This window comes from Schistocerca cancellata, chromosome 3 (genome assembly GCF_023864275.1).
Source record: "Schistocerca cancellata isolate TAMUIC-IGC-003103 chromosome 3, iqSchCanc2.1, whole genome shotgun sequence".
NCBI lineage: Eukaryota > Metazoa > Arthropoda > Insecta > Orthoptera > Acrididae > Schistocerca > Schistocerca cancellata.
The window spans coordinates 505,477,330-505,496,625 of record NC_064628.1 but is presented as its reverse complement, the minus strand read 5'-3'; the positions used below and the strand labels follow the sequence as shown (position 1 = coordinate 505,496,625).

The following is a 19,296-nucleotide window of genomic DNA, read 5'->3' as shown; positions in this document are numbered from 1 at the left end:
ACAGCGCCACAGGGTGGCATTCAGTCTCAGGGTGGGCAGTGGCAATAATTTTTCCGATCAACTGTGTGTGTGTGTGTGTGTGTGTGTGTGTGTGTGTGTGTGTGTGTGTGTGTTGTCACGACGTAAATTCGTCACAAACTAGAAAATTAGAAAACACATGTAATTGCAATGAGAAAGAATTTATTTTTACAAGTAACGAAATTCCTTTGTTAAATGTAAACTTAAAAATATCTCTTTATTACATAGGAAATATTGGCCTATGCAGGATAGGGCAGCTACGTCAGACCACTCCAGATAAATTCGGAACAAGTAGCAGTAGCAGATGCGGTTTTCAGTGAGATGAAGTGAACAGTGTGACAACTTTTATGACACATGGAAATAATTTTAACCACTCCATCTACCTTATCGCGACACCGGAGCTTTTTCTCTGACATGTAATGTGCAGCGCAAGAAAGTTAAAGGCCAACTTTTATTTATTTATTTATTTTTCGTAATTTTCTCCCATTGCGACATTTCTCTCACACGAGCTTCCAACCTTCCTCTGTAATCCTTGACAAAGCGTGGCGCCCTGCAACGCCACCGGCTGGCTCGACGATGCTTCAAAATGTAAAGTGGTGACACGCTAAAAAAGTAATAATAAAACATTAATAACATTACAATTCTGCCCGACGCCACTGTGGAGGTTTCACATCATGAGAAGCTCACGCCTCTTCTACTCACATCTTACTCGTTCTCTTGACGCCTCTGCGTCGGAAGTCGGAAGTCGGAACCAAGGCGTCCAGCATTGAAACCACGTAGTTTTCTTATGGGTGGCCGAGAAAAACAAATTCAGACTCACTGCCGCTCAGAATCGACATGTAAAGGCCTCAGGAGGTGGCATCAAGTGTCAGCGAAACCATCCTTCCCTTGGGGCGGTAATTTTCAAGTTACTTCACTGACGAGTTCGAGTTGGAAGAATTAGTAAATTCCTCAAAAGATGAAGGAATATTTTCAACATTTGATAATCTTGGAAGTAATGGATCCGATAGCAAATATTTTATTATGACTGTGACGACAGTCCACAACCTTTACAAAACAGTTTACACAATTTTCTGTCTGAAAATGGAAATACGGAATTGTAGTTACACCCGCCGGTGTAACAGGGCCGCATTTCGGAAGAACAGAAGATTCTCTGAGAATTGTCAGATGCATCCTAAAACCCTGAAAGTCTGACAGGTGTGGTAGAATCAATGGCAAAAAGACAGCCTATTAAACGTGCACACTGCAAGCTGAGTCCAAAAAGCAATGACAATAAAACAAACGTACTGTGTATAAAATGTAACATACATGTTTCCAAAACGTATACCACCTATTTGTACCGAAACTGAAATTAGTAATAATAAAAGTAAGAACACACATGTTAATGCCTTAAAAATGCCTGTATTGAAAACTGTTGTTTCCTATTTATGATTTTGTCGATATATTCATGACTGCTTGTATCCAAACTGCAAGCTCTAAACTAAAAAAAAAAAAAAGTATCAAAAGGGAAATAACGTAACACTTCGTAATAAGGATGCCTAATTGAAAACTGTATTGTTCCAAATTTATCCTATGTCAGTGTTAGAATAAGAAATTTTCTTAATGTGTTGTACATTCTGGTTGTTGTTCTTATTATTATAAGATATTTATATATGTCTATTTGTGTCAGGCAGCAATCTAGGTGGGGGTATCAATTGAAAATGGTTCAAATGGCTCTGAGCACTATGGGACTTAACTACTGAGGTCATCAGTCCCCTAGAACTTAGAACTACTTAAACCTAACTAACCTAAGGACATCACACACATACATGCCCGAGGGAAGATTCAAACCTGCGACCGTAGCGGTCACGCGGTTCTAGTCTGTAGCTCCTAGAACCGCTCGGCCACTGCGGCCGGCGGTAACAATTACCTGTCTATCATAATTGAGGAGATATGACGTCATAAACAATTCGATACGGGAAAAGCTGTGTTAAATGTATTCGTTCTGTGCAAATGGCTGTATTCACAATAAATTTAATAGGCACTGTCCGCATGTGCCGTTAAATGCACCTACAAATATATACACTCCTGGAAATTGAAATAAGAACACCGTGAATTCATTGTCCCAGGAAGGGGAAACTTTATTGACACATTCCTGGGGTCAGATACATCACGTGATCACACTGACAGAACCACAGGCACATAGACACAGGCAACAGAGCATGCACAACGTCGGCACTAGTACAGTGTATATCCACCTTTCGCAGCAATGCAGGCTGCTATTCTCCCATGGAGACGATCGTAGAGATGCTGGATGCAGTCCTGTGGAACGGCTTGCCATGCCATTTCCACCTGGCGCCTCAGTTGGACCAGCGTTCGTGTTGGACGTGCAGACCGCGTGAGACGACGCTTCATCCAGTCCCAAACATGCTAAATGGGGGACTGATCCGGAGATCTTGCTGGCCAGGGTAGTTGACTTACACCTTCTAGAGCACGCTGGGTGGCACGGGATACATGCGGACGTGCATTGTCCTGTTGGAACAGCAAGTTCCCTTGCCGGTCTAGGAATGGTAGAACGATGGGTTCGATGACGGTTTGGATGTACCGTGCACTATTCAGTGTCCCCTCGACGATCACCAGTGGTGTACGGCCAGTGTAGGAGATCGCTCCCCACACCATGATGCCGGGTGTTGGCCCTGTGTGCCTCGGTCGTATGCAGTCCTGATTGTGGCGCTCACCTGCACGGCGCCAAACACGCATACGACCATCATTGGCACCAAGGCAGAAGCGACTCTCATCGCTGAAGACGACACGTCTCCATTCGTCCCTCCATTCACGCCTGTCGCGACACCACTGGAGGCGGGCTGCACGATGTTGGGGCGTGAGCGGAAGACGGCCTAACGGTGTGCGGGACCGTAGCCCAGCTTCATGGAGACGGTTGCGAATGGTCCTCGCCGATACCCCAGGAGCAACAGTGTCCCTAATTTGCTGGGAAGTGGCGGTGCGGTCCCCTACGGCACTGCGTAGGATCCTACGGTCTTGGCGTGCATCCGTGCGTCGCTGCGGTCCGGTCCCAGGTCGACGGGCACGTGCACCTTCCGCCGACCACTGGCGACAACATCGATGTACTGTGGAGACCTCACGCCCCACGTGTTGAGCAATTCGGCGGTACGTCCACCCGGCCTCCCGCATGCCCACTATACGCCCTCGCTCAAAGTCCCTCAACTGCACATACGGTTCACGTCCACGCTGTCGCGGCATGCTACCAGTGTTAAAGACTGCGATGGAGCTCCGTATGCCACGGCAAACTGGCTGACACTGACGGCGGCGGTGCACAAATGCTGCGCAGCTAGCGCCATTCGACGGCCAACACCGCGGTTCCTGGTGTGTCCGCTGTGCCGTGCGTGTGATCATTGCTTGTACAGCCCTCTCGCAGTGTCCGGAGCAAGTATGGTGGGTCTGACACACCGGTGTCAATGTGTTCTTTTTTCCATTTCCAGGAGTGTATTATTGTATCGCATATAGTTCAGGAGACATGACGTCATAAACACTGAAATGTATAAATAACTGGTGGGCTGTCTATTTAAATTTATTACTTCTTTTCTGCTAGCTCTATTCGCAACTCATTTTTCTTACACTACCTACATACGCTGCCGAATGTACCTATAAAATTATATCATTGTATGACACATAGATGAGGGGCTTTGACTTTATAAACAAACTGAGATGTTTCCAGAATGAGATTTTCACTCTGCAGCGGAGTGTGCGCTGATAGGAAACTTCCTGGCAGATTAAAACTGTGTGCCGGACCGAGACTAGAACTAGGGACCTATGCAAGGTCCGGTCCGGCACACAGTTTTAATCTGCCAGGAAGTTTCAAACTCTGAGATATGTGAAAAACTGTTCAATCATGCATAACTTTTAAATTTATTACGCCGTTATTTTCACGAATACATGGAAATGAAATTTTTCCGATACTTCACTACGTTGTTCGTTTTTTGTTTTCATTTCTACTAGAAACTCAACAAAATAAATCCCCTGACATGGCAGGATTTATCAGCTAGTATTGGTAGACTACAATGTCAACAAACGCACAAAAATGTGTTTTAGTTTTTGGGGTATTTGAGTGGTGACTAATATTGACCCGAAAAGTACATTTGTACAGTAAAAGTGAGCAAAACAGCGGCGTTAGATGACGGAGAGTGCAGAACAGAGTGACAGCCGGCGCCGCCCCCAGAGGCCAGCTGCTGCCCCCGTGGCCCGCGGCACGCGACGCGAGAGGCCGCCCCCACACGTCACGACGCAGCGTCGCGTGCTCTGTGACGCCTGTCACGGCTGACACCTTATTCCATGCATATAAACCACTCCCGCCGCCTGCCACGGCTATCTATTCGAGGGGAAGTTTTTTGCTCACGCGATCGGTTTCCGTACCAGGAAGCCTCATGTTGTCTTTAGAGCGTAGCGTTTGAAACGTACACGGTGTATTTTGTGGTGGGAAACCGAAAACTAGCGATCGAGAGGGATTTCAGAAGCGATAAAAATAATGTTTGTGTCAGTGTTAAGTCAATAGCAAAAGAAAAGTCAGAAAATGCTCTGATGAAAGAAATTGAAGGATGGAAAAGGGAACGTTCAAAATGCCAAATCTTACAATTGTGAGGACAATCGAATAACGATATTTAGGAGTTGGACAGAAATAGGGGGACAACGCGATAAATGCATGCTTTAACACGAATGCAGATGCTAGCCAAGCCTGCAGGTAGCGCTGATGTATTTCACCACGAACGACGCCCGTCCAATGTCCTCAATACGTCGCAAGTGTCAGTCGGGGTCAGAACAGTGTTCTATGTACACTCATGCTCATAAATTAAGGATAATTACAGAATGTGGTGCCACACAACGTGGCACTACACGAAACTGGCACTAAGAGCACAGGCACGTAGGGAACACATACGACACAGATCTGTAAGTCCACGGTATCGGTGATAAGTTGAGAAAACCGTCCCGAAACACATGTGCTACAAAACGTCACTGTTTCCTGCGCATGTATCCCTACATCAATATGGGATATGATCACCATGCACACGTACACAGGCCGCACAACGGGTTGGCATACTCTGGATACGGTGGTTGAGCAGTTGCTGGGGTACAGCCTCCCATTCTTGCACAAGTGCCTGTCGGAGCTCCTGAAGTGTCCTAGGGGTTTGAAGACGTGCAGCGATACATCGACCGAGAGCATCCCAGACGTGCTCAATGTGGTTTAGGTCGCGAGAACAGGCAGACCACTCCATTCGCCTGATATCTTTTGTTTCAAGGTACTCCTTTACGATGGAAGCTGGATCGGGCCGTGCGCTTTCATCCACCAGGAGGAAGGTGGGACACACTGCATCCCTGAAAAGGCGGACATACTGGTGCAAAATGACGTCCCGATACAACTGTCGGGTGTTACAGTTCCCCTGTCAGAGACATGCAGGGGTGTACGTGCACCAATCATAATCACATACCACACCATCAAACCACGACCTCCATACAGGTCCCTTTCAAGAACATTGAGGGGTTGGTATCTGGTTCCTGGTTCACGCCAGATGAAAACCCGTCGAGAATCACTGTTCAGACTATATCTGGACATGTCCATTAACGTAACCTGGGATCACTGTTCCATTGACCATGTACTGTGTTAGTGACATCAGACTTTACGAGTTCTCCTGTGACCAGGGGTCAGTGGAATGCGCCTTGCAGGTCTCCGGGCGAATAAACCATGCCTGTTCAGTTGTCTCTAGACTGTGTGTCTGGAGACAACTGTTCCATCGACTGCGGTAAAGTTCCGAACAAGGCTACCTACTGTACTCCGTGGCCGTCTACGGACACTGATGGTGAGATATCAGTCTTCTTGTGGCCTTGTACACCACAGATGATGCTGTAATTTACCGTCTAGTAAGGTCATCCGAAGACTAGTATCAGTTGCAAAGCGATTTAGAAAAGATTGCTGTATGGTGTGGCAGGTGGCAGTTGAAGCTAAATAACGAAAAGTGTGAGGTGATCCACATGAGTTCCAAAAGAAATCCGTTGGAATTCGATTACTCGATAAATAGTACAATTCTCAAGGCTGTCAATTCAACTAAGTACCTGGGTGTTAAAATTACGAACAACTTCAGTTGGAAAGACCACATAGATAATATTGTGGGGAAGGCGAGCCAAACGTTGCGTTTCATTGGCAGGACACTTAGAAGATGCAACAAGCCCACTAAAGAGACAGCTTACACTACATTCGTTCGTGCTCTGTTAGAATATTGCTCCGCAGTGTGGGATCCTTACCAGGTGGGATTGACGGGGGACATCGAAAGGGTGCAAAAAAGGGCAATGTTTTGTATTATCACGTAATAGGGGAGAGAGTGTGGCAGATATGATAGGCGAGTTGGGATGGAAGTCATTAAAGCAAAAACGTTTTTGGTCGCGGTGAGATCTATTTACGAAATTTCAGTCACCAACTTTCTCTTCCGAATGCGAAAATATTTTGTTGAGCCCAACCTACATAGGTAGGAATGATAATCAAAATAAAATAAGAGAAATCAGAGCTCGAACAGAAAGGTTTAGGTGTTCGTTTTTCTCGCGCGCTGTTCGGGAGCGCAATGGTAGAGAGATAGTATGATTGTGGTTCGATGAACCCTCTGCCAAGCACTTAAATGTGAATTGCAGAGTAATCATGTAGATGTAGATGTAGATATAGATGTAGATGTGGACGTCCCGTACTGGCCCGTACTGTAGCGCCTGGACACGTTTCCTGTCTGCTGGAATCGTTGCCACTGCTAGTAGCCTCTTAGTTCATCCAGGCGGTCGGTTCAGAAGACTTTGGCAGAGTGATCTTTACTGTCGGAGACCTGCTGTATGTTTACCTCTGACGCGTCTTCAGAGAAGGGAACGTCTAGAGTGGAGTCACCAACATGCCACCAGAACGGTCGAACTGTGGACCAGTGTTGATGATGTTTGGTTTGTGGGGACCTCAACTGTGCGGCCATCTTTACACAGTCGTCTTTACACAGTGTAATCTAGCCACTTTCATGAATGATGATGAAACGACGAAGACAACACAGACACCCAGTCCCCGGGCAGAGAAAACTCCAACCCGTATTGGAATCGATCCGAGGACCGCATGATCCAGAGGCAGCAAGGGTAGCCACTAGACTACGAGCTGCGGACGTGGGCCAATGTTGTTTTCACAGGTGAGTCCCGATTTAGTCTGAAGGTTGATTCTCGAAGAATTCGCATTTGGAGGAAACGTGGGACATGATTTTGGAATCCAGATATTGTAGGAAGAGACCGTTATCAAGATGGATCCATAACGGTGTGGACAGGCATTATATTTACCACTCGAACCCCTATTAATGAAACTGTACGGGGGAATCGGCAAGGCTTAGCTGCTGTCAGGTATCAGAGAGATGTTGGGACGTCTTTGCGGTTGTCGCGAGGTGCTGTGGGCCCAGACTGGTACTGATGGACGATAATGCTCAACCTCATGGAACACCAGTGGTTGATGTTTTCTTGGAAACTGAAGCTATTGCACGCATGGCATGGCCTGTTCGCTCTCGCGATTTGAATCCCATAGATCAAGTTGCTCTGAGCACTATGGGACTTAACTGCTGTGGTCATCAGTCCCCTAGAACTTAGAACCACTTAAACCTAACCAACCTAAGAACATCACACACATCCATGCCCGATGCATGATTCGAACCTGCGACCGTAGCAGTCACGCGGTTCCATAGATCAAGTCTGTGATGTACTAGGAAGAGGGCTTCCATCACATCAGCAGTAAACCAATCCCTCTTCAAGACTGCGAGCAACTCTGCAGGAAGAGTGGGCGTTATTGCCTCAACACGAGACTGGTGACACCATTCACAGCACGTCCCGTCGTTGTCAGGCCTGTATCGCTGCCAGAGGTGGTCACACCCCATACTGAGCAGCTTAATCAGTTGTCGCAGTTGTAGAATGTGTTTGCAGATCAAAAGAAAAAAACGAAGAACATTTTTGTCTACCTTTATGCTTATTGCAGTTGTTTACGTTCTGTATTGTTTACGTTGTTTCTACTTTACTATCGCTTGCTTACACTGTTTTGCGGCTAAACAATCGCAACCTTGCCAAATTTCCGTTTTTTGCTTTAATTTTAGACACCAGGGCACTTATTACTGGGCGACATCTAATGACTTTCATAATATTAATGATACTGACAGTAATAATGTTATTGTTATTGTAGGCACATGAAATGAAATGAGCGTACGGCATTGTTGGCTGGGAGGCCCCATTTGGGGAAGTTCGGCCGCCAAGTGCAAGACTTATTGCAGTCGACGCCACATTGGGCGACTTGCGTGCCGGTGTTGAAGATGAAACGATGATGAGGACACACAACACCCAGTCCACGAGCGGAGAAAATCTCCACCCCGGCCAGGAATCGAACCCGGGCGCGCTGCACGGGAGGCAAGCACGTTAACACCCACTTAATCAGGTGGACATTATAGGTACAAATAATACTGCAACCAAAATGCAATAGCATGATAACACTTTCTTCTGTTTTACACTTTACGTAACCGTTATGTCATTTGAGCTACTTTTATCATGCGTGGAATGTGCTCCAATAACGTTCCGGGCAACATCGGCTGCGTCGCGGATTGGTCTTCCTCGAGTTGAAATCTCCCTCGGTTATTAAACGCATCTCTGTACGTCTAAAAACATGAGCAGAAGGAGGACGTCACGCTGTAAAACACTGTGACTACAGCCTCCTGACCTCAGCTCCATTGCGGTGCGTCGAGATCTCATAGATGAGTGTCATATCGGGGTATTCTTCGCTGGAGTACATTGCATTTGTTGCCTGTTTGTCTGTAGAACAACCACGTTACCTTATCAGAGCGGCACCAGGAGGAAAATGCGCGGATGGCGGCACAGCTTGGTGGAATTTCGCTTGTACATGCACTTCCCCTAAGGACAGCATTGACGAGGCAACCCTTTTTGCACTAACGTATGCGGGAAACATAAAGCTACAGAGGACGGCATGCGAGGGACACCTGATCTCTCTCTCTCTCTCTCTCTCTCTCTCCACATCCGAAAGAAGAGATACCATATTCATATATTTACAGCTAATGTTTGTTCTACTTGGAGAGGGATATCCAATGTTATCAAACTCGAATGCCCACCACACACCATGTGTGAGGTCAGAGAGCTCAAATTTGAAATCCTAAATAAGATCCTCTATTTTTCATTGCAGAGTCGGATTCTACAGAAAAACTTCTTAAGTTTTTGTAAAACATTTTTTTAGTTTCGTGACGGGATGCCGCTGTAATCGGAGAAATCCAAACGGATAGAAAATCATAGTATCAAAATGGTATGCAATGACCCTTGGATTAACCCTCCACTTCCACGTTGTGAGGGTAGGACAGGCAATTATTTCGTAAATTTTGATGGGAAACCCCGTTCTGAACGTTTTATTCCTCCGACAAAACGAAAGCTGACTGCTCTCCGCACCACTGTGGCCATGGACCGAACTACGACTTATCATAACAAGCTGTGCAGTACCATTAAACGTAATGAAATAACTGCCTGTCCTACTCTTGCACCGTGGAGATGGGGGCTATTTCAAGTATCATTGGATAGCATTTCGAAACATACTGTTTTCTATTCCTTCTAATTTTTCTGATTACAGCGCCATTCGTTGTGTAACGAAGAAAAATATTTCAGACAAAACCGATGTATTTCTTTCCGTAGAATCTGAATCTGCAATAATAAATGAGGGTTCCTATTTAAGATTTCAAAGTTTCCTCCCTCCCGCACACACGCGGTGGGGTGGGGGGTTGAATTTGGTATCAGTGGATGTCCCCCTACGAGACGAACAAAAATATAAAAATTTTGCGTCCAATGTGTTGTTTTCGAGATATTTCAGTGTCTTCAGATAAATTGAACAGCCTGTATATGTTGGTTTCAGGTATAAGTCACTGGCAGGCAAAGGGTTAAGAAGAGCTAAGCATCTTCATGGTTGGAGGCGTTCAGTTACTTAAGAAACGGGTAAAGAAGTGAGGTCACAGCACATAGCAGTGAGTAAACCGACCAGTGACGATAAGTTGGTCTCAGAGCGACCCACCAATTAGCGTCGGATATGGGGTTCAGCAGTTTGGGAGACAGTCAGAGCAGAGAAACAGCTAGGCGCGTCAGCGTTACTGCAGGCCACCTGCTGTGGGCCGCATCATCCTGCCGACTTCCGGAGCGGCCGAAGTTGGCAGCGAGTAGACCGTTGCCAGGGCGGCGCGGCGCGGCGCGTTAGCTCGTGGGGGCCAATCAGCGGCGCCGGCAGCCGGCTCGGCTCTCTCATTAAGCGGCCCGCGGGGCTAATTGGGGACTTGGGCCGGCTCCCTACTCGCAAAATGACCTCAAGGGGATAAGGCAGGCGCCGGGAGCGCGCCAGTTACGCGCGCTCAAACACCGCCGGCACTCCGACTCGAGACGCTGTAACAGAAATTTTGCGCTACCTCACTCACAGGACTTTCTGAAGATAAAGTAAAACGACCGTACTCGCTTATTGGATCAGTGGCTGCCGCCGCCAGACATTGTTTATCGTTTGCTCCGCCCGTATGCGGGCACGGACCTCGCTCGTGTGCGATACCTGTCTCAAGATGTTTCTTCCCTGTTAACGGCCGAGCGGTTCTAGATCGCTGCAGTCTGGAGCCGCGCGACCGCTACGGTCGCAGGTTCGAATCCTGCCTCGGGCATGGATGTGCGTGATGTCCTTAGGTTAGTTAGGTTTAAGTAATTCTAAGTTCTAGCAGACTGATGACCTCAGAAATTAAGTCCCATAGTGCTCATAGCCATTTGAACCATATGAACCCTGTTAACATGTAACTGTGCTCGCAGCAATAAATACACACTTAATTAATACTGAGACATTTAATGGTCAATCTGTGAATACGTACTAACGAGATAATGTTAATTCAGCCGTGTAGACCATCCGTAGAAATATGATACTGCAGTGCCTGTGTTGTTCACAAGTACGATGCGATGTTGCTTCGCACTCCAACGACTTCAGCTGTTATGATGTACATGAAACTGCAGTGTCTGTTCTTTTTGACATGCATGCATATCCAAAGGAACACTGCATTGTACTTCTAAACAACACAGGCACTGCAATATCGTAATTATTCGCTGATACCGGGCAAGCGACTTTCAATTAAAATGACTCCCCTGTACGGGAATAAACATAATGAATGTATGAGTGCAGGTCATGGTTGACGACATATGGATGTTTGAGTCTAGCCGAGAAATGTGTTCGGATATCCTAGTGATCAGGCGACCCCGCGCGACAAGCCAGAATTCCGGGTTCGAGTCCCCGCCCGGCACAAATTTGCATTCTCGTCATTCCATTATACAACTGATGGTTGTCCATATTCGCAACTGCAAATAAATTTCGTGTACCTACAGGAATGGCCTTGCTCCGATTTTTCAGAAACTCAAAGAAGAAACGCAGTAGGACGATTTACATACTAAAATTTTGGGGCGAAGCAGGATGTTATGAAACAAACAGCATCACGCTATAAAAAACACTTCCAAGCGCGTCCACTGCAGTATTAAAATGAGAGTTCTGAAACAAATTGATCTGGTAATAATGCCTTCAGCCACTCCTTCGGTCGTGTCATATCATATTGTGTCTGCTAATAAGCGTTTTGATGAGTGAAAACAAGTGCGCGTCAAGTGATGTGATGTGCAGCTACAGAATGCAGAGATCAACGTTAAAACTGTTTTTCCTGTACCTTTTGGCCAGTTTTTCACGATTTTAGTGTATTTTCAGATTCTTCATTCGTGAATTTCGGAATTTAATCTCTAACCTTCTAACAACAGGAATATAATTTCGCATAGCATCACTCAGGAATAGATGCAAATAATGTATCCAGCAATTTGTACATGATGATGGACCCACAACGTCCGAAATGCATCCTGTGCCTTAATAAAACACAATGATATATTATTCGAATTTCTTCTGTAAACAAAATTAGCTTGACGTCCCTTCCGCTGGCCTCATCCACTCCTCTTCAAAAATTCAAGATGGCAAACTTCGCCCAACTGTCCCCACGTTTGTGCTCTGAATATCCTGCAGTCAAATGCAGAAAAATCCACCTTATACGAATTTACATTGTTTTTAACCGGATATTTCCTCTTTGTCGAGTTGCTAAGCAGAAGAGCTCAAGGGTCCTATCCCTTGTCATACCATCCTCCTTACCTTTCCTTATCCCGTCGTGATAGAAAAAAGTTGTGCTTTGTTTGTGAAAGGGATAACACCTCTCAGTGTATGCTACTGTGGCTGCTGATGCTCAGTTGTTTATTAGGTTGTAGTGGAATGTTAACATGATGAAACTTAGGTAAAGTGATGGAGGGGAAAATAGCACGAATCTACGCCCTCCAGATCTTAGTACCTCAATGAAAGAGCAGGCGAGCGGGCGTTAGTATGTGTGTGTGGGTGTGAGTGTGAGCGATACTGTTTTCTATAATTTTGGCCTGAGGTCATAGGTTGAAAGCCCAGAGTAATATGGAACAATAAAACAAATAAATTTTTCTCAGCTACTCTTTTCCTCAGCCATTCACCTGAAAAAATTCATAGGGCGGATGTTTGTCAACTGTCGTAAAACCTGCAGATGTGTCCTTAAGGTTCTGGATCAGAATCTAGAAGTAATATGGAAATGTCAGCACTAAAACCAAGGATATTTGACCCGTATCCACTGTCTTCAGCTTCTTTAGAAGAGTTGGACTGGCATTCAGTGTCTTATTTGTTGCCGCATCTGACACTTCAGATTAAGTTACCCAGTTCTTGTGAAACTCTTCGCTATTCGGATACCGCCAGGTTCAAAAATGAGTGGCAGAACTGGGTAGCCACCTTTTGATGTAGCGATGATCCAGAAGTAAATCCTTACAGACTGTTGATGGTGTACAGCGGTAACCACCCACGATTTGCTTTCAGGTTGCTTTATTCCAAAAGTTCCGTAACGGGTTTCGAAGTAATACAGTTCATCATCTGAGGGGTTTCATTCTCTCGTAAAGACACATGTTAAGTTGGTTTACCGGTAAGCTGCCTGCTGTTTTATGTTGGTAAGACAGGCAGAGGTTTCGAAATTAACATACATAGAACACTTTCATGCCAAGATTTGACAATTTAAACAAACCTACATTTTCAGCCCACAGTTCTTAAGAAAACTGTTCAGTGAGAAACGCTAAGAACGATATGAAAGTATTACGTATAGTAGAAAAAGGAGACTCTGTGAATGTTTTCTAGAAGAAATAGAAGTACACACACACAAAAACAGCTACCTCGACCAATGAGCAAATTTAATTGGCTCATACTCCTTTCCTGAAAACACTTCCAGAAGTACCTTCCACATTCCTATATAAATAAAACTTTTCCACCTGTCTGCAGGTAAAGTAACAACTCTTATACTACTGTATACGTCAACTAAGTCAGCTATTTCCATGACACTAAATGTTAAGAAATTTTAATCGAGTATTGTCAGCACTGTTCACACAACATATGAGTTTTCACTAAATTCACATTCATTTCTCTACCACTTTGTAAAATAAGTTTGTACGGTTGTCATTTACTGTGTGTGTGTGTGTGTGTGTGTGTGTGTGTGTGTGTGTGTGTGAGAGAGAGAGAGAGAGAGAGAGAGAGAGAGAATACAAATAGAGAAATTATCTATATGAATGTCTTTAGTAGGGGAAAAACTGTTAAAAAAAGTCCACACCGCCGTTTCACGGTAACTTGCCACTCAATAACGCACCACTCCCCAGTAAACCAACATAACATGTGTTTTGACGAATGCATTAAACACCTCTGATGATGAATCGTAATAATTCGAGACCGGTTAAGATACTTTTTGAATAAAATACATAAAGCCACTGTGGATTGTTACTGCTACGCACCGTCAACAATCTGTAGCAATTAACAGCTATGGTCGCCAATCATGTCTTTATTTGACAAAATTGCAATGATATAAACACGATACATTACAGAACCTGTAGGTGCATCGTCAGGTGCAAAAAGTCTCAAATATAGTTTACAGTAGCTCTTGAGTGTGGTGAAAGTTATGTTTCCGATTTGAGAAAGTTGTATGTAAGGGTTTGTATTTCGTAAATCAAGTGCGGAAAATATGTGAGAAAATGTGGAAAAAAAGGGAAGAACTTACCGAACAAACAAGGGAGAACATTTTTAACGTTCTGAGGTCAGAATACATTGCTTAATTCATTCTGTCATTCAAAATCACGCCGCTCAAGGTGAAGATTTGTTTACACATTTTAAAAACACTTCACAGGTGTATTTTAACATGATATGATCAAAGATAAAGTTTTTCACGTAGTGTCGGAAACATGGTTAGAGTGTTAAGAATATGCAAAGAACAAATTTTAAAATAAGTCTTTAAAGTTACTGAAATAACTGTGGCCAGCGAAACTTGTTCGTTCATTTAATACAGATTCACGATTTTTGATTTTGTGAAGGAATATTTCCAATTGTTCTAACAGATTGAGCATCCTACAGTTACCTTCATTGTGTAGTACTACCAAATTGTTTTCTATCCTTTTAATAACATCTTAGGTTATTTCATAGCATATGCTAGAAATCAATTTTTCAAAGTTGTTGAAGCTGAAAAAGTTTATGTGTTCTTGGAAACCGGTTTTGAAATTTCTACCTGTTTTCCCTATATAGTAGGCAAGAGAACTGGGGCATATATTCCACTGCTGTTGAATTTTTGGTTAACTGTTTTTATGGTGTGGACTGGCAAGTGTTCTTAATTATTATTAGTGGGGAATGCAATTGTTACATTGGTTTCCTTGAATAGGTTAGCATATTTTGTAATACAGGGCCTAGGTATGGGATACTAGCTAATATTTTCCCTTCTTTCTTAGTACAGCAATCTTTTGTCTTATTTTTGTGTATTAGTGTGTCTCAGTTATCAGTTGTTTTGGCTGTGTACCCATTGTTTTTGGTAATATTTTCTGTTGCGTCCATTTCTGCCCTAAGGGTGATTTCTTTTGAGTCTGGTGAGTGTGATCTACGTAGCAGAGGTCTAAAAGCAGCATATTTGTATTCATTGGTATGGCATGATGAGCTGCCAATTGTTATGTCTGTGTACAGCACTGTTGGTTTAGCAACTCAAATGAAATATATAGAATTTTCTGTATGTACACGTTTGCTTCTTTTGATGTAGCTAAACTATTTACAAATGAATTGACAGAAGAAATAATAGAGTTAATTTTTAAAAAACTTACTAAAACAAAAAAAAGCTGTCAATTTCAAAAATATTATAGGTCACTGACATGTTGCAACTAACATGTCACATAATAACTTAACCTTTAATGGAAAATTTACAACCAGAAAGAGGTTCTTTCCATGGGCAGCAGTATAAGGAGTTTCCTGCCACATTTATTTCTCAGCCGGCCGGTGTGGCCGAGCGGTTTTAGGGGCTTTCGCTTGCAACCGCGTGACGACTACGGTCGCAGGTTCGAATCCTGCTTCGGGCATGGATGTGTGTGATGTACTGCTCAGAGCCATTTGAACCATTTTATTTTATTTCTCAATCATCTTAAAAAATATTCTTTGAAGGAGACAGTAGGCCTAAAAGTAAAACAGTATATTACTGGGGGTATGTTGATGATGAACTGCTGCTGTACGATGGTAGAAGATTGGAGATCGAGGATCTACTTGCACTATTCATTTTATTCCACGAAAATATCAAATTCACTATAGAATATCAGGAAAACAAAAACGTAAATTTCATGTATTTTAGAAATACCTGCCTCCAATAAAAGCGTTACTTCAACATACACAGACATAACAGTTGACAACTCATCATTCTGTCCCACTGCACACAAACCTTCTGCCTTTTAAGTCCATGGCACACGGATCACACTCACTTGCCTTAGAATAAAATGGCTTTATGCCAAAGTTTTACATCATAAAATGCAGGCTATTGCCATAAACAACGGCTACACAGTCATACCATCTCATAATTTAGACACACTGAAATCCAAAAATAAGACAGAATATTGCCATACTGAAAAAGATTGGAACATGTTTGCCAGCATCTGATACCTAGGCCACATGTCACAAAAAATTGCTAGCCTATTCAAACAAACCAATGTAGAGGTTTATTTTCTGCTAGTAATAAGTTAAGACGCTTAGATAAACACAGATAAATAAAAATTCAGCAGCAATGGAATGTATGAAGTATCATTCCCCAGTGGCCCTGCCCATATGTGGGTAAGAAAGTCAGATATTGCAAAACCCGTTTCCAAGGACACACAAATTCTTTGAGACTGAACCATTTTTAAAAATTACTTATTTCATAGCATATAGTAGAATCGATGTACATTGTCAACAGGATAGAAAAGTAATTAGGCGCTTTTCACAATAAAGCCAATGGTAAGACTTCTAATCTGCTACAACTAGAAATATACTACTGCAAAATCAAAAAGCCTAAATCTGTTTTAAATGTACACAAAGATATCACTAGCCGTAGTTTCTTTAGTAATATTAAAGAACTATTTTAAATTTATTTGTTGCTTATATTAACTTTTTAATGCTCTGTCCTCTAACTACATCTCTGACACTACATAGTAAACTAAATATTTGTTCATATCACGTTAAACTATATCTGTAGAACGTTTTTAAAATGTGTAAACAAATGTGCACCTTGTGTGACGTGAAGTTCGACGACAGAATGAATAAACGAACTTATGCTGTCCTCAAAAGGTTAAAAATGTTCTCCCCTGTTTGTTCGGTACGTTTGCCCCTGTATCTCCACTGTTTCTCACATGTTTTCCGCACTTGATTCACATAATAAAAAGCCTAACGCCAATCCTTTTCATAGCAGAAACATGCATTTCACCTCACTCAGCAGCAAATGTAAATTATGTATTAGTCGATTTATGCGAGTTCGAAATGCATCGAGTAATCTGCATTCAATAAATTTAATAAAACACCGAAAAGTTGTGACTGAAGGCGTTTTTATTCATACTTACTGTATACTGAATACAGTCACGTTCACAGCTGCAAGATATAGATAAAACTAAAAAGGAGCATTAGCGCTGTCCACTGACACGCAGTTACCAATATGTCTTACTCCCGAACTGCCGAGCCAGACAGGGTTGGACAATTTGAATTAACAAATTGTAAATTACTTGCCTACCCCTCGAGGCACTTTCTAAGACATGAGAGCACGGGAAAGTCTCGACGCAGTCTACAACAGTGAAGGTCCAACAAATTAGAATAGCTTACTTACTGTAGTGCAAAAGATTGACCTTTTGATGCCAACAAAGATTTATAGACATTACTGTTATGAAAGTGATACACAGGATTACTTTCAGCTATTTGACACCTAACACTTAAAGAATAAGGTCATTTTGAAAAGGTTTGTTTGGAGTTCAAAAGTAAGAATACTCTCCTGCAGCTCAGTTATTGGATTCAAAAAACAGGACACAATAAATTAAACTAAGAGAACGAACAGATATTCTGAATATCTAATTACACTTTGATAAGGCTTACACTGAAGAGCCAAAGAAACTCGTATACCTTCCTAATATTGTGTAGGGCTCCCGCGAGTACCCAAAAGTGCCGCAACACGACGTGGCATGTACTCGACCAATGTCTCAAGTATGGCTGGAGTGAACTGACACCACGAATCCTGCAGGACTGTCCATAAACCTGTAAGGGTACGACGGGGTGGAGAACCCTTCTGAACAGCACGTTTCAAGGTATCTCAGATATGCTTGCGTCTGCGGAGTTTGGTGGCCAGTGGAAGTATTTAAACTCAGAAGAGTGTTCCTCGAACCACTCTGTAGCAAATCCCGTACGTGTGGGGTGTCGCATAGTCCTTCTGGAATTGCCCAAGTCAGTCAGAATGCACAACGGACATGAATGGATGCAGGTAATCAGACGGGAGGGTTATGTACGTGTCAGCTGTCAAGAGTCGTATCTGGACGTATCAGGGGTCCCGTACCATTCCAACTGCACACGCCACACACCTTTACAGAGCCTCCACCAGCGTGAACAGTTCCCTGCTGACATGCAGGGTCCATGGATTCATGAGGTTGTCTCTGTACCCGTACAGGTTCATCCACTCGATACAACTTGAAACGAGACTCGTCCGACGAGGCAACATGTTTCAGACATCAACAGTCCGATGTCGGTGTTGACGGACGCAGGCGAGGTGCAAAGTTTGGTGTCGTTCAGTCATCAAGGGTAAACGAGTGGACACTCTGTTACGATAGCCCATATAGATGGTGTGTCGTCGAATGGTTCGGACGCTAACGCTTGTTGATGCCCAGCATTGAAATATGCAGCAATTTGCGGAAGGGATGCACTTGTGTCACGTTGAATGGTTCTCTTCAGTCGTCGTTTGTCTGGTTCTTGCAGGTTCTTTTTCCGTCCTGAAGGATATCGGAGATTTGATGCTTTACCGAATTCGTTTTATTCACGGTACACTCGTGAAATAGTGGCGCGGGAAAATTCCCACTTCATGGGTACCTCGGAGAGGCTGTGTCACATTGTTCGTGCGCCGAAAATAACACCACGTTCAAACTCATTTATATCTTGATAATCTGCCCTTGAAGGAGCAGTAATCGATCTAACGATTGCGCCAGACAGGTGTTGGCTTATATAGGCGGTGCCGACCGCAGCGCCGTATTCTGCCTGTTTACATATGTCTGTATTTCAGTACGCATACCTATAGTAGTTTCTTTGGCGCTTCGGTGTATAAATAAGTGTTTTATACATTTATTTGATAATATTGTGGCAATGTCTGCATCGTAATGGAAAACGTTGACACTAGCTTATATGTGTCAGCCATCCGCAATGATTACGGCACTCGTCTCGTTTTCGTGAGGATGGGGTTCGCATTCCAGTCGGAACATAAAGATTCATGTCAGTCCAAGGATACTCCAGCATCAAGGTGATGCTGATTTGTCTCCCACTCTCGTCCTTCCCAGCCACTGTTTCATTTCCACTACAGCCAGGTACGTTATCCTAGTTGAGTTTCAGCTTATGACACAAGTTACTTACTTCACCTTGTGTATTCATGAACAGCAGTAGAGAGCACATCAAATCGAACGTTTTGGCACGGTGATAAAACAGATTCGCATGCAGGAGAATGGAGGTACAAATCCCCGTCCAGATTAAGGTCTCCCATCATTTGCCTGAATCGCTTAAAGCAAAGGCTGGGATTGCTCATTTGAAATGTAGATGATTAATTTGTTTCCGAATACTTCAACAATTTGAGCTTGTGCACA

The 19,296-nt window shown here is 43.7% G+C and overlaps 1 protein-coding gene across 1 annotated transcript in view; it reads left to right on the top strand.

The window, feature by feature from the left end:
* LOC126176756 (serine/threonine-protein kinase 32A) overlaps positions 1-19,296 on the top strand; it is a 558,947-nt gene that overhangs the window by 128,408 nt on the left and 411,243 nt on the right. The window lies entirely within an intron of this gene.